This window comes from Mus musculus, chromosome 2 (assembly GCF_000001635.26).
Source record: "Mus musculus strain C57BL/6J chromosome 2, GRCm38.p6 C57BL/6J".
NCBI classification, from domain to species: Eukaryota; Metazoa; Chordata; class Mammalia; order Rodentia; family Muridae; genus Mus; species Mus musculus.
Genome location: NC_000068.7, coordinates 22,713,225 through 22,734,429, shown reverse-complemented (window position 1 = coordinate 22,734,429; position 21,205 = coordinate 22,713,225). Strand labels below are relative to the sequence as shown.

The following is a 21,205-nucleotide window of genomic DNA, read 5'->3' as shown; positions in this document are numbered from 1 at the left end:
TTCATAATGTTGTTCCACCGATAGGGTTGCAGATCTCTTTAGCTCCTTGGATACTTTCTCTAGCTCCTCCATTGGGGGCCCTGTGATCCATCCAATAGTGACTGTGAGCATCCATTTCTGTGTTTGCTAGGCCCCGGCCTAGTCTCACAAGGCAGTTTGTGAGAATTTCAGTGTTTTTTGTTTATAAAGGGTATTGGTTTATATTCTTCTGTTTTGTTGTGTTCTTATCTCTCATTTTGGTATCATCGTAGTTCTGTCTTAGAGAATAAGCTTGACAGTGTGCTCCTTCCTTTTACAGTTTTGAGACACTTGGTATTAGCTCTTCTTTCACCATAGTTTTGCTTGTTTGTTTGTTTAGATTTTTTTTTTGATTTTTGGTGTTTGTGTGTGGGAGGTTGCTTCATTTCAGCTTTTTAAAAACCTTAACTTTTGCTTTTTGTTTTGATTTTTGTTTTTGTTTTTGTTTTGAGAGAGACAGAGCAAAAAGAACATGAAGTTGTTTTAATTTTTATTGCTTTTATTGACCTTTTAGTTTATATTCTCTTGGTTTAATTTCCAGACATCGTGTGTGTCTGGAAATGCATCAATTTCTTCTAGTTTCCAGTGTTCTTTTAGTTCCTCATATATATTTATTACATAAAATGTTAGACTGCATACATCACTGGAAGTCACTCAACATTATTGGTTGGAGCCAGGGCTGGAGAAACAGGAGGCTGAGGAACTGAAGAGTCTAGAAAAGCACAAGTTCAATTCCACGTTTTCACGTTTTCCTGCTACCTCCTGTTAATCTCAGTAGTGACTCTGTTCAACATTGCTGCAAATTTTCTCCTTTTTTTGGAGTATTTTAAAATAGATGTAATCAAAGTATTTACCAAAAATTCTCTGGATTTCATTGATCTCTTTGTACCCTCACTGTTTCATCTCTAATCCCCCCAACTTGGATTGTCTCTTCCTTTTATTTGGTTTTGTTAGGAGTTGTCTCTGGTATATTTTTTGTTGAAGAAGCAGTTCTGACTTTTCTCACTGCCTCTATAGTTTCCTTAGTATCACACAATTGGACTCATACAGGATGTGGTAGTATAGATTTAGGGGCTGTCTGTTACTTCTTATAGCTTGATAACTCGTGTTTTTTATCATTGAAATACATTCCAGTATTATACGTGTATGTCATTTTCATCTATTTGCTATATGCTTCTGAGTTTTAACATCTATGGTAAAATATTCTACCGTTGTCTTGGTGTGGGATTTTTCTATAACTAGGTTTCAATTTGTTTGTAAAAATATCCAAGAATGTGATTGTTTGAACACATAGTCTGACTACGTTTAGCTTTGGAAGACTACTTGCCAACTTGTGTCATACTGCCCCGCATCCAGGTATGTCTTTTTTAACACTTTCAGTTAGTGTGTGGTCAGCTGCTGATTTCCAAATCAATTCTTTTCCTTTTCTGTGTGTGTATGTGTGGTGTATATGCATGCATATATGCATGCTTGCTTGTGTGTCCAAGTACATATACATGTTGCATGTGGAGGGCAGGAATCCTCTCCACAGTTCTTTTTTTTTTTTTTTTTTTTTTTTGGTTTTTCAAGACAGGGTTTCTCTGTATAGCCCTGGCTGTCCTGGAACTCACTCTGTAGACCAGGCTGGCCTCAAACTCAGAAATCCGCCTGCCTCTCCCTCCCGAGTGCTGGGATTAAAGTCGTGCGCCACCACGCCCGGCTCTATCCACAGTTCTTCTACCTTATCTTTTGAGAGAGAGTCTGTCACTCAAACTCAGAGTTTGATAATATGACCAGTCTCACTAGCTAGCCCACTTGCTCCAGGGATCTCTGTCTCTGATGAGGCTGGAATTACAGCCATGCTGCAACACCCACCTGACATTGAATGCATGAGTTCTGGGGTCTGAACTTCAGTCCTTTTGCATGCATTGCAAAACTTCTGAAGCATCTCTCCAGATATCTCTTAGCCAAATTTTCATAAGGATTCTTAGGCTTTTTTTTTTTTAACATGTATTGATCTTTCAGAAATGTCATACCAGAAGACATAATGGAGTATGCTTGTACCTGTGTGTATGTCACTACATAACAGTATCAATGGCAGTTATAAGCTGATGCAGAAAAATTATACTGATGATAACAAAGGACTTTATCAATATTGTTACTAATATATGTTTTCCTGAAATGAATAAAAATTTGAATTAGCCTTTAATTTCCAGGAAGTATATCCAAGTCTTTTGCCTATATATATATATCCAGAGAGGTGGTGTAGCTGGCTTTTGTGAGGAGGGCAGTATGCAATTCAAAATGCTTAGAGATACCACAATGTAATCCACATTACAAATCAGCAAGATAGATAAACCCCTAGCCAAACTAACTAAAGGGTACAGACTGTATCCAAATTAATAAAATCAGAAATTAAAGGGAGACATAATAACAGAAACTGAGGAAATTTAAAAATAATCATCTGATCCTACTACAAAGACTATATTCAACAAAACTGGAAAATAAAGATAAAATGGATGATTTTCTAGAAAGATACCACATACAAAAGTTAAATCAAGAGGAAGTAAATTATGTAAACAGTCCCATACCCCTTAAGGAATTAGAAGTCATTAAAAACCTCCAAAAAACAAAACAAAACAAAACAAAACAAAAAACCAAACCAAAACAAAACAAAACAAAACCCTAGGCCAGATGACTTTAGAACACAGTTTTACCAGGCCTTCAAAGAGGAGCTAACCCCAACACTCCTCAAACTATTCCATAGAAACAGGAGGAACATTACTTAATTCATTGTATGAAACGCAATTACTCTGATACCTTAAACACAGAAAGACCCAACAAAGAAAAAAACTTCAGAACAATTTCGCTCATGAATACCAATACAAAAATACTCAATAAAATTCTAGCAAACTGAATACAAAACCACATAAAAACCATCATTCATCATAATAAAGTAGGCTTCATCCAAGGGATGCAAGATTGGTTCAATATATGAAAATCCATTAATGTAATCCACTATATATACAAACTCAAGGAAAAAAAATCACATGGTCATCTCACTAGATGCTGAAAAGCATTTGACAAAATACAGTACCCCTTCATGTTAAAAGTATTAAGGCAATCAGGAATGCAAGGCCCATACCTAAACACAATAAAAGCAATTTACTGCAAACCAACAGTCAATATCAAATTAAATGGCGAGATACTTGAAGCAATCCCACTAAAATCAGGGACTATACAAGGCTTCCTACTCTCTCTGTATCTGTTCAATATAGTATTTGAAGTTCGAACCAGAGCAATAAAATAACAAAAGGAGATTAAGGGGATACAAATTGGCAAAGAAGTCTCACTATTTACAGATGATATGATAGCATACATAAGCAACCCCAAAAATTCCACCAGAGAACTCCTACACCTGATATACAACTTCAGCAACGTGGCTGGATATAAAATCAACTCAAACAGATAAGTAGCCTTCTTTTATACAAATGGTAAATGGGATGAGGAAGAAAATAGAGAAACAACATCCTTCACAGTAGTCACAAATAATAGAAAATACCTTGGTGTAAACTCTAACCAAACAAGTGAAAGATCCATATGACCACAACGTCAAGTCTCTCAAAAAAGAAATTGAAGAAGACCTCAAAAATGAAAAGAGTTCCCATGCTTATGGATTGGTAGGATTAGCATAGTAAAAATGGTCATTCTACCAGAAGCAATCTACAGATTCAATGCAATCTCCATCAAAATGCCAACACAATTCTTCACAGACATGAAAAGAGCAATTTTCAATTTCATATGAAAAAACAAAAAACTCAGGGTAGTGAAAACAATTCTTAACAACAAAAGAACTTCAGGGGGAATCACCATCCCTGACGTCAAGCTGTACTACAGAGCAATAGTGATTAAAAACTGCATGATATTGTTACAAACAGACAGGCCAATCAATGGAATAGAATAGAAGACCCAGAAATAAACCCACACACTTATGGATACTTGGTCTTTAAAAAAGAAGCCAAAAATATACAGTGGAAAAGAGAAAGCATATTCAATAAATGGTGCTAGTCTAACTCGCACAAAGCTCAAGTCCAAGTGGAACAAGGAACTCCACATAAAACCAGATAAAGTCAATCTAAGAGATGAGAAAGTGGGAAAGAGTCTCTAACTCATTGGCATGGGTGGGAGGGAGTCCCTAAACAGAACTCCCTTTGCTTTGCAAAGCAAAACAGAGAGGCCAGGACCTAATGCCTCATAGAGGAGATGAGTATGGTGTAGATCCCGTTTATCGGAATGGACTGAGTTCTAACAGGTGAACTGCAGGGATGCACTGGGCTTATCTAGAGAGATGGCTAGTGGACAAATAAAGGATTTGCATAAATAAGCCATCTCTGGATCACCCCAGGCTTGCCTGGGGTATGGTGAGAGTACAGTGCCACTAGCAATTCCACAAAGGGCTTGGAGGTACAGATCTTCCCTTCTCTTTTGGGTGGCATTCTTATTTCTTTGCTGTGTTTATTGGCTTTATATACTTTATGTCTTTTTTTTTTCAGTTGCCTACTACATCCTGACTGTTTCTACACTGAAGAAATTGGAGCAACCAAGATTTGTCAGAACTGTATCAGTTTCCTTCATTTAGATCCACTCAGGTTTTGTGAAAGTTATGCCTTTAAGAAGTCCTATTGGCCAAAGTTTTCCTGAATTAATGCTTTCAAATATTCAGGAAATAGAGCATCATGATGCCTTTATAAAATGCTGGTGCATGAAGAAACTTTTCTTTTTTACAAAATCAGCTTGTAAATTTTGACAAAAATAACACTGAAAGAAAAATTATAGGTTACTTTAATATGTGAGTTTCTATGCAAAATTTCTAAGTGACAAGGCAAGTAAGAATTGAGCAATGAACTAAGAGTAGTGAACAATGGTGAGCTTTATTTATTTCAGGGTTTTAGGGAAGGCTTAGCACTAGGGGGTTATTAACACAACTTACCATATTTATAAGTCAAAGCAATATGATCACATTGATAGATATAGAAGAGACATTCCTTAAAAATGTTCCCGAGTTGCAAGAAATCACAATAAGATAAGGATAAATGAATAGTTCTTTCGTGTTACATAAGTACATTTTTCAGATATTGGTTCATATTTTGTTGAAATGTTAGAAGCTGCTATATAAAAATAGCAAATGAAACTGAAACAGGATTATTCCTGCTACTTCATATCATTAATATGTAAAAGCTGGTATTTTATATTAGTAATAGTTAGCTATGACACATAGTGGGAAGACTGGGTCTTATTGTGGGGCCTGAGAGCTATGGGATTGGGGGAGCTAGCTGGTCCAGAGCAAGTAGGAACAAGGCATGTCCAAACTACTGAAATATCATCCTGAGACTGGCAGGAGTAGGATTGCTCCCCCAGTCCCTCAGGCCTCAGACCTGTGTATCCTGGCACATGTAGTCCTGCCTCTCCCCACATTTGCCCCACTAGAGGAGATCACATAGAGTCTAGCCAGGTTAAACTTCTTCTTTCTTTATAAGGCCATGTCCTGCAGCACCTGAAATTCCTCCTTATGCAAATGAGGCATTCCCAGCACCCTGGCCTCAGCCAATAGTGTACACCCACCTCAGTAACCCCTTTAAGCCCCCCAATGGTTTAAAAATAAAACCTTTGTTTTCCCCAATTAAATGACTGTCTTGCTAGTCTGTCTCCTAAGAGTCTGTTCTTGTCATACCCCATTACCACCTCACTGTCCCTCTCAGGCCACCAGTTGGTATGGGTGGGGGAGCAGAGTGGGAATGATATCTTATGAGGATGCTTGAAAATATTACTGGGTCAAGTGAAAATTTCTGGTTTCTCTGGAAACTCAGTTATGTCATATAATGTTTTGCTGGGGCAGATAGGTGACAGGATGTTTTGCTGAAGCAGATACATGAGAAGACACGTGATGTTTAGAAAGGATATAAATATTGCCCCACCCCCCACACAGTGGGATGAAGCTCTGGCATTGGTTCACCTTACTTCATGTTGTTGATCTTCGCTTGTCATGACTTCGTAGAGAGTAACTTGCCAAAGAACTTCTCATGATATTTCAAAGTATGTCTCATGGTAATGACTTGGGCCGATTGGCTGAGCCTTGCAATTTTTTCTGGATTGACGTGCTGTTGCTGATTTGTGATTGCTAAGTGGGCTGAACTACCACTGCGGATTTGTGTTGTTATTTTGCTAGAGGAATGGATTAATGACAACAAAAATTGAAATCACCCAAAATAACTATTTCTAAACAGGTCCACAACCCTGTTTCCTAAAAACTTTTCTTTTCCACTACCTCTGGTGAGTGGTAGGCTAGAAGGGAGGTTGAAGCATTTAAGATTAAGGGAAAGATTACAAAGAAAACAAAAAAAGGAAGAGGTATGCTCTACTTGGAGATACGAGGGATTTCATATCATTAGATGATAGGAATGCTCATTGTTGATTAAATGCAGTTATAAAGCTCCTCAATATATAAGTATATAACACACACATTTGAACCTAAATATTTCTCCATTTTTGCTCAACATGTTTGATTTTATGTTTAGTCATGCATACACAAATACACAAGACTCATGTATTATGAAATATATTTATGTATATGTACAATCTCACCAAGTTTTTCTATATCTCTCTATTTTAAAATATGCAATGTACTTGTAAAGTATGAAAGACTCCAGCGTGGTGCACTCAAATCTCCTGAGACAGGTTATTGCTAGAAGAGGGATATGGAAGGGCTTCCAGCTTGATCCTTATCCTATCTGTATTGAATTTATCCATCTTTTGTTTTGTTTTAGAAAAGCATAAACTTGAAAGTGGAATATAGTAATATAGAATGTGAAAGAGTATAAAAGGTAAAATAAAGATAGAAAAAATTTTCAGATTTTAAGTTTTTTAAATAGTATTTTATCTATTCTTTGAAATAGCCATGTTTTATACGTTGCATTTTTACAGTATCCACTTACCATTCCCCCCTCCAACTACTCTCAGTTCCCTTTACCCTCATAAAGTGCTTTCTCTTTTGGTTATTAATGACCCCTGAACCCAATTAGTGCTGTTCATGCAGGGGTAAGGGGTCATCCACTGAGGCATGAGCAACCTGCCAGTAGCTACATCCTCAAAGAGAGTGACTTCCTCTCTCAGCAGCCATCAACAGCCAGTAGTTCCTCCACTCAGTGTGAGGCTTTCAGGGTCCCTCCTCTAAAACTGGAATTTTTAACTAGTTTAATCTTGTCCAGGTCTTATGTAGGTAACAACAGCTGCTGTTATTTGATGTATGAAACAGACTTGCCATGTTTAAAATTCAGCATTTCATGGTCTTCCTGTCTGTCAGCTTTTACAGTTTCCCTTCCCCCTCTTCTATGATGTTCTTGTCTTAATGAGGGTTTTCATTACTGTGAAGAGACACCATGATCATAGCAACTCTTTTGGTATTGATACAGAGACAGACATGTTGATCAATGGTTTAGAATTGAAGACCCAAAAGTCAAACCACACACTTATGGCCACTTGATCTTTGACAAAGATGCCAAAAATATACAATGGAAAAAAGAAAGCATCTTCAATAAATGGTGCTGGTATGGCTCTCTGTATGTAGAAGGATGAAAATAGAGCCATATTTGTCACCTTGTACAAAGCTCAAGTCCAAGTGGATCAAGGACCTCAACATAAAACCAGATAAACTGAATCTAATAGAAGAGAAAGTGGGAAAGAGCCATGAACTCATTGGCACAAGGGAAAGTTTCCTAAACAAAATTCTAATGGCTCATGCTCTAAGATCAACAATTGATAAACGGGACCTGATGAAACTGGAAGGCTTCTGTAAGGCAAAGGACATAGCCAAAAAGACAAATTGGCAACCTTCAGATTGCGAAAAAGTCTTCACTAACTCCACATCTGATAGAGGGCTAATAGCCAAAATATATGAAGAACTCAAGAAATTAATCACCAAAAAACTCAAACAACCCAATAAAAAAATGAGTTATAGAACTAAACTGAGAATTCACAACTGAGGAATCTGAAATAGCTGAGAAGCAACTAAAGAAATGTTCAAAGTCCTTAGTGATCAGAGAAATGCAAATCAAAATGACCCTGAGATTCCATGTTACATTCATCAGAATGACTAAGATCAAAACCTCAGGTCACAACACATGTTGGAGAAGATGTGGAGAAAGAGAAACACTCCTCCATTGCTGGTGAGATTGCAAACTGGTACAACCACTCTGGAAATCAGTCTGGAGATTCCTCAGAAAATTGGAAATAGATCTACATGAAGACCCAGCTATATACCCCAAAGATGCCCCATCATGTCACAGAAGCACATGCTCCACTATGTTCATAGTGGCCTTATTTGTAATAGCCAGAAGCTGGAAACAACCTAGATGTCCCACGACAGAAGAATGGATACAGAAAATATGGTTTGTTTGCACAATGGAATACTACTTAGCTATTAAGAATGAGGACATCCTGAGTTTTGCAGGCAAATGGATGCAACTAGAAAATATCATCCTGAGTGAGGTAACTCAGACCCAAAAGGACATGCATGGTATGTACTCACTAATAAGTGGATATTAGCTAAAACAAAACAAAACAAAATGACAGCAACAAAAAAAACATGTACAGAATACACAAGATACAGTCCACAGACCTCAAAAAGCTCAACAAGTTGAAGGGCCCAAGTGAGGAAGCCTCTGTACCAGTTGGGAGAGAGAAAAAAGCAATCACAAGTGGAGAGGAAGGGAGGAAAAGTGGACATGGGGAGGGGGAGTGGGAGTGAAGAGGGGAACTTGATCTGGTATTGGGTGAGGGAAAAGGACTAAAGCACTGAGGGCCAGCAGAAAGAATGTAAACAGGCAACCTCAGGAAATAGGAGGATGGGAGGACCCCCCATAATGCACCAGAGACCTGGGAGTTGAGAGATCCCCAGAACTCAAAGGAAAGGACCTTAAATGAAATGCCAGACAGCAGGGAAAGGGAATTTATGGAGCTCATCTCTAGCAGGGAGACAGGACATCAAGTGAGGAATGGGGTTTCCATAGCACAGTCACATCTCTGACCCATAATTGTTCCTGTCTGAAAGAATTACAGAGCTGGAAATAGAGAGGAGCCTGAGGAAAAGAAGGTCCAGTGACAGGCCCAAAGTGGGATGCAACTCAAGGGGAGGTCCCAAGGCCTGACACTATTACTGAGGCTATGGAGTGCTCACAAAAAGGGATCTATCATGACTGCCCTCCAAATGACCCAACAAACAGCTGAAAGAGTCAGATGCAGATATTTGCACCAAACCAGTAGACAGAAACAGGTGACCCCTGTTGTTAGGGAAGGCTGAAAGAAGCTGAGGAGAAGGGCAATTCTGTAGGAGGACCAGCAGTCTCAATAAATCTGGACCTCTGAGATCTCTCAAACACTGGACTATCAAACAGTCAGCATACATCACCTGATATGAGGCCCCCAACACACATACAGTAGAGGACTTCTGGGTCTGTTGTTCATTCAGAGATGATGCACCTAACCTTCAAGAGACTGGAGACCCAGGGAGTTTAGAGGTCAGGTGGGGTGGGAGGTAGGGGCAGCTATATGGAGATGGGGTGGGATGGGGAGGAGGTGTGGGATGTGGAGCAGTCAGAGGGTGGATGGGGTCAGGAATGGAATATGGAGTGTAAAAATAAATTAAACATAAAATAAAAATTAAAAAAGACAACATTTAATTGGGGCTGGCTTATAGTTCAGAGGTTTAGTCCATTATCATCATGGTGGGAAGCATGGTGACATGCAGGCTGACATGATGCTAGTAGCTGAGAGTTCTACATCAGGATTGGCAGGTAGCAGGAAGAGCAAGCTACTGGGCCTTGCTTGAGCTTCTGAAACCTCAAAGGCCACCCCCAGTGATACACTTCCTCCAATAAGATCTTGCCTACTCCAGCAAGGCCACATGTTCTTTCAAACAGTGCCACTCAGAGAGCCATTTTCATTCAAATCACCACAGTTCCCTGAGCCTTGGCTGAGGAAGACTGATATAGATGACTCATTTGTATCTGAGCACTCATGGTTATTTACACTCAGCACATTGCCCAGCTGTGAGTCTCTGGCCTTAAGCATGACTCACTGCAATGAGAAATTTCTCTGATCAGGGCGGAAAGTAACACAAATCTTCGAGTATAAATGTAACTATTTATAAGGAAGTTGGGCAGTGTGACCATTTGATAATACAGCAGAAGTCCTCTAGAACCTGTGAGTTCTCTAATCATAGGCTTTGGACCAGGCCTACAGTGAGTGCCTGGCATGAACTTCCTCCTAGGGAGCAGGAGTCACAGCCAATCAGAAGGCTGTTGAGGGGAGGGAGGGAGTGGAGTCTGGAATGATAGCTCAGTGGTTAAGAGCCCTTGTGCTTGGAAAGGCCCTGGGTTCGTTCTCAGTATCTACATGTTCTTTCCAGGCAGCAGCCATGCTCATGGTATACATAAATGCACACTGACAACCATGTCATACACATGAAATACAAATAAATCTAAATAAAGAATAAAAAAAAGAAAATGGTCAGTTACTCCCATAGCCACATTCTACTATTGCAACATTGGTATATCTTGCCTATATATAGGGTGGGTATTGCTGCTTGTAGAGTCCAGTGCTTGGTGTCTTTTCTCCTCAAGTAGTCTGCATGACTTCTTCTGATACTGTGTAAGCTAGTTAGCAGAAAGGAGTGTTTATTGGTCCGTTGAGGTTGGAGTTTTAAGTTTTTCCAACATGCATGAGAAGACTTTATTCCAGCAGTTATAAACAAAATAAAACAAAACAAGTAAACAAAACATATCTTCAAATTGGATAGCTTTAGAACCAGAACAGGTCCTGAGAACTCCAACAGTGTGATCTAGCAGTACTTACTGCAAAGAGCCCGAGGAACAGAAGCAGTGTAAGTGGTTATGCTCATTTGATTAGTGGCTGCAACCAAAGCTTGTGATCAGCTAGAGCACAGATACTGCAACCGGAGCTTAGTGCAGGCCCTGCTCCAAGCCAATCTCTGTATGATTTGAATATGAAACATCTACCCAAAAGGCTCATATACTGAGGCTTGCTCTTCAGCTGGTGGCACTATTGACAGGCAATCATGAGGGTGCCACTTCATTATGGGTTAATCCATTGTTGAGTCTATACCGAATCAGCTCTTAGAAGATGGTCTGAAGGTGTGCATTTGCACCGTCTGTTTGGTCTGTGGTTTCTTACTGTATCTCTTTACTTCCTGTCTCCTATAGCATGTATGCACATTTCCTAATTTGTACTGTTTGCTGTATGGTAGTAGAATTCTACTTGATCAAGTTTGCAGTATGCTTCTGTGCTAAAACACCATGACTAAAAACAACTGGGGAAGATAGAGTCTGTGTCATTGTCTAACTCCTGTATCAGGATGCATCACAGGCAAGTCAGGGCAGGAACTCAGGCAGCTACCAGGAGGCAGGACCTGAGGTAGGGACTGTGAAGGGATGCTGCTTACTGGTGTGTTCAGCTGCTTTTATACACAGCCACTTGTCCAGGGATGGGTGGGCTGGGCCATCCCATTATAATAAATAATCAAGAAAATGATCCACAGATATGCCCAACATAAATTCTTTAATTGAAATTTCTTTCCAGGTATGTTAGGTTTCTGTCAAACTGAAAAAAAATTAACCAACACAAATTGACCATTGTCAACTTGACACACAAATACATCACTATTAAACCATAATCTTTTCTTTCTTGTCTATCTCCAAGATCTCATGTTAGTATCACAAGTAAAACATACAATAACTTTACCCCCCCCCATTGTTTGAAAATTTACAACATTTTAGAAGTTCAAATTCTCTTTAAAAATACAGTCTCTTAACGATGGGCTCCTGTAAATTCCAAGATATGTCACATGATTTCCGGAGTGAAGTGTTAGAGCACAGTTCCAATCAAATCAACATACAACCAACATTATCTATCCTACCAGTCAAGCCTGGAGCTCCATTTCCAGCATCTGGGACACTCATGAACTTCTATGTTCTGAAGAGCTTTGGCAATTCCACTTCTTTGGCTCTGGCATATGAAGTACAAACAGCTTGTTTGGTGGGCTTGGTTTCACTCCACACCTGCTGCTGTGCACAGAGGTTGTCTCAAGTTGGTTCAGACATCTACAATGATGAGCCAGCATCTTCAAAAATGGACTGGTCTGGCCTCTTCAGGGACTTTGACATTGTCACATGGTGCCAAGCCTCAGCTTCTCTCAATGATCCTCCAGTCTTGGGTTTCTATTGCAGCTGAGACTACATCTCCAACAATGGTCTCTCTTTAGAGACTTCCAATGCATTATACAGCAAAGGTTGTTATTTCACACTTGACCACTGGGGGGAAGTATGGCATTTCAAACATAGCGCACAGAGCAAGCAGTCAGGCCATTTCAGTATGCCTGTGACTCAGACACACTTTCTTTTGATTTAAATGTGCTCAGATCCACCCTGTGTTTGTGAAAGGAAATGGAGGACTATAATTACGTAAGAAGAATAGATAAAACGGAAAAAGAAAAGCACTTCCATTTCTAAGAATCACGATAGAGAATTAAAGACGAAAAGTAAGAAAAATGGCACGAATACCAAATGTTTTTCTGTGTGTCCTTAGTAATAGAGGTGAAAGATGTGCACAAGCTAGAACTTTGCTAATGCCGAGGAGAGCTCACAGGAAGTGTGGGTTAGAGCCTCAGAGCCTCACACAAACGTGGTGGGGCTGCTCTCCATATTTCCTTCCACATGGGAGGACCAGAAGATAAGAAAAAGACTGACAGAATATAATTTTCCTCAGGTAGGATGATCCCCAAGACAGAGAAGTGAACACTAGAGAGAAAGAATTTGAGTATAAACACTGCCTGAAATAAATGGTGGCTGAGGAGATAAACTGCTCTAGGAAGACACTGGAATGGTCAGACCCTGCAGGGGTAATGAGCTGAAACTATAGGGGTGTCAGTGAACACCAGTTACCAGAGCGTAGTAGCATTGGTAACAGTTTCCAAATATTGACTAAATGCTAAAATGAGCTACAACAGTGGCAATATAAAAGGGCATCAGGTGGTTTCATCTCAAGGAGTCAGTGTTTAGAGAACTATAGTTTTGTGATATGATTATAAGGTAGAAAGGATTGAGAAAGAAACATACATCTTTAAGCATTCAACTCAATGTTGGTTTGCTATGTTTCTGTCAAATATCTATTGGTTATAGACTAAATACTTCATGAGCTTTCCACCCACAGTTACATTGTACACTAAGGGAAGGGACCTCACAGGGAAGAGCTGCCTGGCCAAATGCAGCTCATCCCTTTTCTTTCAGTTCTGAGGAAATGTATTCCAAATGAAGCCTCAATGCAAAACATATTGCTGTCATGAGGGCATAATTAAATTGTACTTAAAATGCTTGAAACTCTAGGTAGAAACATTTCCTTAAAATTCATATTTTAGATGTTCAACATCCTTAATCATCGGGGAAATGCAAGTCAAAACAACCCTGAGATTCTACCTCACACCAGTCAGAATGGCTAAGATAAAAAATCCAGGTGATAGCAGACGATGGGGAGGATGTGGAGAAAGAGGAACACTCTGCCATTGCTGGTGGGATTGCAAGCTGGTACAACCACTCTGGAAATCACTTTGGCGGTTCCTCAGAAAACTGGACAAAGTACTACCAGAAGATCCAGCAATACCACTCCTGGGCATATACCCAGAAAATGTTCCAACTTGTAAAAAGGACACATGTTCCACTATGTTCATAGCAGCCTTATTTATAATAGCCAGAAGCTGAAAAAAACCTAGATGTCCCTCAACAGAGGAATGGATACAGAAAATGTGGTACATTTACACAATGGAGTACTGCTCAGCTATTAAAAATAATGAATTTATGAAATTCTTAGGCAAATGGATGGATCTGGAGGATATCATCCTGAGTGAGGTAACCCAATCACAAAAGAACACACATGACATGCACTCAGTGATAAGCAGATATTAGCCCAGAAACTTAGAATACCCAAGATACAATTTGCAAAACACATAAAACTCAAGAAGAAAGAAGGCCAAAGTGTGGATACTTTGTTCCTTCTTAGAATGGGGAGCAAAATACTCATGGAAGGTGTTACAGAGACAAAGTTTGGAGCTGAGATGGGAGGAAGGACCAACCAGAGACAGCCCCACTTGGGGATCCATCCCATAAACAACCACCAAACCGAGACACTATTGCATATGCCAGTAAGATTTTGCTGACAGGACCCTTGTAAGTCTATGCCAGTGCCTGGCAAACACAGAAGTGGATGTTCACAGTCATCTATTCCAATGTAGGAGCTAGAGAAAGTACCCAAGGAACTGAATGTGTCTGCAACCTATAGAAGGAACAAAAATAAGAACTAACCAGCACCCCCAGAGCTCATGTCTGTAGCTGCATATGTAGTAGAGGATGGCCTAGTCAGCCATCAATGGGAGGAGAGGCCCTTGGTCTTGTGAAGATTATATGCCCCAGTACAGGGGAATGCCAGGGCCAGGAAGTAGAAGTGGGTGGGTTGGGGAGCAGGGCAGGGGGAGGGTATAGGGGAGGGGACTTTCAGAGAGGAAACTAGGAAAGGGGATAGTATTTATAATGTAAATTAAGAAAATATCTAATAAAAAATCATATTTTAGAAAAAGCTAGTGAAGTGACTTGAGATTTTCTTACAGGAGTTTGAAAAGATGTTGTTCTAGCTAGATACATCAGCTTGATAGGAGCTAGAGTCATTAGTGAGGAAGTAGCCTTAACTGGGAAAATGCTTCCATAAAGTTGGGCTGTAGGCAGGCCTGTAGGACACTTTCTTAATTACTGATTGATGTGGGAGGAGGGCCCAGTGCATTGTGGGTGGAGCCATCCCAGTGCTAGTGGTCCTGGGTTCTATAAGAAAGCAGTCTGAATAAGCGATGGAGAGAAAGCAAGTAAGCAGCACTCTTCCCTGGCCTCTGCATCAATTCCTGTCTCCAGATTCTCACCCTGTTAAGTTCCTCTCCTGAACTCAATGATAGACTTTGGATGTGGAAGCATGAACCAAATAAACCTTTCTCTCCCCCAATTACTTTTAGTCATGGTGTATAATAATTTTGATCAGAGTGTAGAATAATTACCAGAACATGGGGCAGGAAGTAGAGAAGCCTAGAAGTTTAACTCATATACGTACAGTAGGTAGATAAGAGTAAGAAGCTCTGATGTGATCACCCCCGCCATGAAGCACCAGAAACAAGGAGCCAAGTCAACCCAACTCTTCCCCTAAGTTGGTCCTTTTTCAGATTGAAAGTCTGGTACCATCCAAATCTAATGGATGGGTTTGGCAGACCGGTGAGTCAAAACTGTGTAGGGCAAGGATGGGTGTAAAAGATGCAGGGAGGTCAGAAGTGAGAAGTCCTGACATGGCTGATTGCCCATTGTTTTGATGAGGTAACATAAACAGGCCTGCTCACTGAGAACTAACAGGAAAGGAACTAACATGGCAACCAGGAAAGTATCCTATGTGTGTGGCTTCACTGAGTGAGGAAGGGCTTGGAGCAGGAACTTTGGCTGCTCTTTGTCTTTTTAGTTTTGGGAAAGATACTTCTCATTCACTCCTGAATGAATGCCTATAGCCTTAGAGTTATATATTTTCTATTATTGTAGCTATTGTGCCTGTCTGAAATTTGATAAAATATAGTGTATCAATAAAGATAACTGGTAAATACCTAATTAAAGAAAAGAATTAGAAAAAAAATAAAGATAACTGGTACTGTTGGTCATGGTTGAGAATATGCATTAATAAGACAGCAAGTAGAAAAAAGTTAAATTATTATTACTATTACCACTTTTGTGGTGCTGGTGACTCAGAAATTATTTCAGAATCCACTAAAATTTAGATTGCCTTGACTTTAGTAAATAATAGAAGCTATTTTGAGCAAAGTAATCTATCTTTTACAATTAAAAAAAGAAATGCAAACTTGGGAATTCCTTGTGAACATATGCCAAATGCATTTGTTCAAAAAACCCTGGGCCACCAGATCTCTGAAGTGGTGATTGTAAGGAAAGGAAATGCAGGAAGATGACTAGGGCATTCCCCAGGTGAGGGAGGGTTGCAGGATTAGGGCTAGGACTTCCACTGGGAGCTCGGAGCCAGGCATTTGGACCATGGAGCGTTGTTCTCAGTCAGGTTCTTTTTCCAAGATTTTGATCCTAAACAGGAAACAAACTTATCTTTACTTCCAAAGTATATTTTGACAGGTTCGAAAATCTATCTTGTAAATGTACTCATTCCTTATATGAAAGATGAAATATATTTTAATACTTTTAGGAGTGAATTCATCTTCCTCTAATCTAGAATGAGAAATAGCAAGCTTGGATGGCTATGTCAGTGTACTGAGTTTCTATACAGGCTGATGGGTTGGCGGGTTGAGAGAAGCAGGAGTGTGGAGAGTTGGCAGGTTTTTTTTTTTGTTGTTGTTAATATTTCCCACAACAGGTAAAACTAATATAATAAGCAAATAAAAGACAATGAAATGCTTTAATTGAACATCTCTTGGAAGAAGAGAAGAGTGACTGAGATGAAACTATAGACTTCAAAGTCTGAACTGGAAAGGGGGAACACTTAGAACTGAAGTAGAGACCAGCAAATGTAGCTTGTGGCTTGTGTGAAGGGAGAGCTGAGTATATTTTTCAGAAAAGATATGAACAATCAATCACTGGCATGCTAGATAAATTGGTGAGAAAAAGAGGAAGAATTAGCCATGGATTCATAATATTTCAAGAAGATATACTCTAGTCATTGTATTTGTGAAACCAGACAAGTACTATTTATAATTTGTAATCTTATTGGCAAAATGTTCTATTTCTGATGGAGAATTTCATGAATCTTAAAAAAAAAAAAAGAAAGAAAAATAAAATAAATGAGTAAAACTTCTGGGGGCACAGAGACTCAGCCTCTGAGATGATTCGACATCGACTTATAAGGCTTACTCTGAAATCTACTGGTTAGGACTTGGCTTTGGGCCTGGCATGTAGGCAGCTTGGATGCGATGATATGTATGTATTGGTAGAGGAGGAATGGGCATGTCAGACAGTCTAGTGAGGTCAGTTCTTCTCTGTCCTCTTCTGTTTAATGAGTTATATATTCAACATGGCTATCTGCACCCCAGCAACTATGAGTAGTTTCTATTGGATCTCCTATGGGTCCCTGGATGAGTACTCCTTTTAGCCAAGGCCTGTTAAGAGTATTTTCCAACTTCCATCGATCAGTTAAAGGTGGATAGGCCACCTGCTCTTCCACAGCTTTCCCTGAAAGCTTTTTCAAATTTATACAGGTTTTCTTGCAAATCTGCCTAATTCAGTCATTATATCAGTATATACTTATGGGACTATAATGGCCCAAGATTATGGAGGAAGGGTCGAGGAGAACTTCACCCCTGGTGTGATGGTTTGAATATTTTTGATCCATGGAAAGTTGTGGGAAGCCACATGTGCCGTTGCAGAGTGGCACTGACTACTGCTGGCCACCACGCATAAGATTGGACAAACAACCAATGTGTACATATGCAGTAAAGTTTTTTGCAAAGACACTGCCTGGCCCAGGCATGATAATGAGGTTCTGTAAGGTACTGAGAGTATAACCAATCAGATGTGAGACATGCAAATGAGGTTCTGTAAGGTACTGAGAGAGAGTAGCCAATCAGATGAGGAACATGCAAATGAGGCTTAGTGCATAACCAATCCGGGTGTGAGACACGCCCCTCCTAGGCCTATAAAAGCAGCACTAGTTCTGGGCTCGAAGTCTTTTCGCCTCTACAATCAAGCTCTCCCAATAAACGTGTGCAGAAGGATCCTGTTGCAGTGTCATTCTTCCTGGCCAGTCGAGCGCGCGCAAGAGAAAGTGGCACTATTAGGAAGTATGGCCTTGTAGGAATAGGTGTGGCCTTGTTGAAGGAAGTGTGTTAGGCTTTGAGGACTCCTATGCTCAAGCTCTACCCAGTATAGAAAGCCCCCTCCTGGATGTCTGCAGAAGATACAGTTCCTTCTGCCTGCCTTTGGATTAAGATGTAGAACTCTTGACTCTTCCAGCGCCATGTCTGCCTGCACACTGCCATGCTTCCTGTCATACTGATAATGGACTAAAGCTCTGAAACTGTAAGCCAGCCCCAGTTAAATGTTGTCCTCTATCAGAATTGTCTTGGTCAATGGTGTCTCTTCATAGCAACGGAAACTCTCACTAAGACACTTGGATACCTCAGATGAAGATGGCAAGAGTTGGCTCCCTACCCTCTTCTTATCTGGCATCAAAAGTCTGCCCCACCATCAACTCTAGTAAGAATTTATTACCATGACAGTTATCAGGCTTCACTCCTTGTTTGACCTTATTACATCCCCTCCCTCCAATCCTCACCCTACATCTTCTGAGTACACAGATGAAGCATCTTCCAATACCCCTGTTCTTGCCAAAGGTGTTGGTTATACAACCTTTGCCCCAGTGACCCCTGCTTACCTTCCCCAAGGGCATAGTCTCTTTCCCCTCCAATAAAGAAACCAGTTCTCCGAAGCTGATCCTGTGTGTGTGTTCTTTGCTCCAGCACTCACCACTGACCATGATCCTTCCTGCACCCACCAGTGCCCAGCTAAGCTTCTCTCCCTCCAGCACAGTTCACTGTGCAATGGGCTTGGCTATCCTGATGGACAATCACACATGGCTGGCATATAATAATTTCCCATATAATAAGCTAATTAGGATCTGTATAATAAATAGGAGGTTGTGGTAATACATGAAAGAACACAGCATAGAATATTTACTTAAATAGCACCCTTGAGAATTACACTGAATTAAATTCCTTGAAGATTTCATGCTACTACTTGTAAATTTTTGATAAGGCAAAGAATGACTATATATGGTTTCCATGTTTCCTAAAGAAATAGTAGTTGAATATACATTCTTACTGAATTTAAATTCTGGGTTTTGTACATCGAAAATCAGTGATGCTGGTATCCATTTTCAGGTGTGTTTCTACTTTCTATGTCTCTTATCTTCTTTTTTGTTATTTGGATCCCTTTACTTATACTTTCTGGGACAATTCCTTTCTTATTTCTTCCAGATGCTTATTAATCTCCAACTTATACAGATTGTTCTTTGATTATTCTGTTGAATGCACATCTAAAATTATTTTATTCATATCCTATGGGATTTTTACTTAGGACTTTTCTTTATGTTTTCAGTATCCTTCCTTAGAAATTTCAGGATAGTCCCTTGAATTATTTTTACATCTTATTCTGTATGTATTGTCTTTCTTCTATTATAGATAGTCATAATTAGTCTTTCTTTCATACTGCTCATCTTCCTAAAATATCTCATTGTTTTTTTCCAGGAGTTTATAGCTCCACCTGGCCTCTTTGACTTTTCAAGTATATATATAAGACTGGGGTTTTCCAGCATGAACATCTTTATAGCAGATAAATGACAAGTGAGTGTGTACATGAAGAAAAATAACTGCTCTAGTTAGGGTTAATATTGCTGTGCTGAAACACCACTAAAGCAGAAATTTCTGGTTTCTTTGGAGACTCATTTGTGACATGTGATATTTTTCTGGAAACTGTCTTATGTGAGGATGTTTTGCTGAAAGCAGACATGTGTTTTTCTGGAAGCAACCCAGAAAAAGGGCATGTGATGTTTTTCTAGAGTGGATGCTTGAGAGAACATGTGATGTTTCGAAAGGATATACTTATAACCCAACAGACAGTGGATGATGCTGTGTGGTATTGGTTCACTTCGCCACTCTTTGCTGGTCATTCTTTGTTGTCACTTCTTAGAGAGAAACACCACCAACTTCTGGTGGAGTTCTGGTGGCTTCTTGCAACTTGACAGTGCCTTGTAGTTTCTGCTGGATCGAACTGCCATTGCTAATTCATGAGGGGTGTTTGCAAGTGCATTGAGTTATTTCTTCTGATTTGTGTGAGCTGAGCTACTGATACACTGACAATGCAGGTTGGGTTTGCTACAAGGAACTATTTCTAAACAGGTCTACATCTGCCTTTGCACTATTAACATTTCCTTGGCACTATTTCTGGTGGGTGGTGGGCTAGACCGGAGGTTAAAGCGTTTAAGAACCCGTATTAAAAGTAGGTTTTGAAAAATCCAAGTCTACACGCTCTGAGCAAAAACAAGGTGGAGAGGAAAGGCTTTATTTGGCTTATACCTCCTTATCATTAGTCCATCACTGGAGGACGTCGGGACAGGAACTAAAGCAGTGTGGGAACCTGGAGGCCGAGACCCTGAAGTGCTGCTGCTTACTGGCTTGTTCCTCATGACTTGCTCAGCCTGCTTCCTTCCTTCCTTCCTTCCTTCCTTCCTTCCTTCCTTCCTTCCTTCCTTCCTTCCTTCCTTCCCTCCTTCTTTCTTTCTTTCTTTTTTTCTTTTTAAAAAAGGATATAGATTATTATTCTGCGTAAGCATGACAGGTGTTGGTGTGCCAAAAGGCAGAGAGTAGGGAAAGCACTGGGAGACCATGCACAGTTCCTGATGTTTCATTCTGAGGTTTGACCCAAAGAAGTGAGTGCAGTCTCTCTAGGAGGGGGAATGAGGGCAGCTCCTGTCATTCAATCTTCATGCCACAGTAAGTTGAAGGTGGCACAACCATTGGGCATATCCTGTACCCCCACAGCAATTTCTCGCTGCCTTGTGGCCTGTAGTACTTGAGAGTGCAGCCACTCAGTCTTGTTTCCAGTGCTCACCACAACAGTCTCTATCCTAGGTTCCAGCATCCAGAAAATGGAGAAACTCTCTTCAGTGATAGCCTGGTGAGATCCCACATTCCACTGGACCACAGTCTGTGGGAGCAGCGCGCAAGGGCCAAACACTCGGTTTCTGTTGATAGTAAAACCTCTGGGTGGTGATCCAGTTGCATGGGCAGAGTTGTCTCAGCTTGCTTTCTTATAGTACCCAGGGTCACCAGCCCAGGGATGGCCTTATCCACATGGTCTAGGCCCTCTCACATCAATCACTAATTACAGAAACGCACCACAGGACTGTCAGATATTGGGGAGACATTTTTTCAGTTGAGGCTCCCTATTTTCCAAAGACTCTAGCTTGTGTCAAATTGACATAAAACTAACCAACATGTGAAATAACTAGAAACGCAACAGGATAAGGTCAAGGAAGTGTTGGCAAGCAT

The 21,205-nt window shown here is 40.2% G+C and overlaps 1 pseudogene; it reads right to left on the bottom strand.

Moving 5' to 3' along the window:
• Positions 20,455-20,919, bottom strand: Gm13338 (predicted gene 13338; annotated as a pseudogene).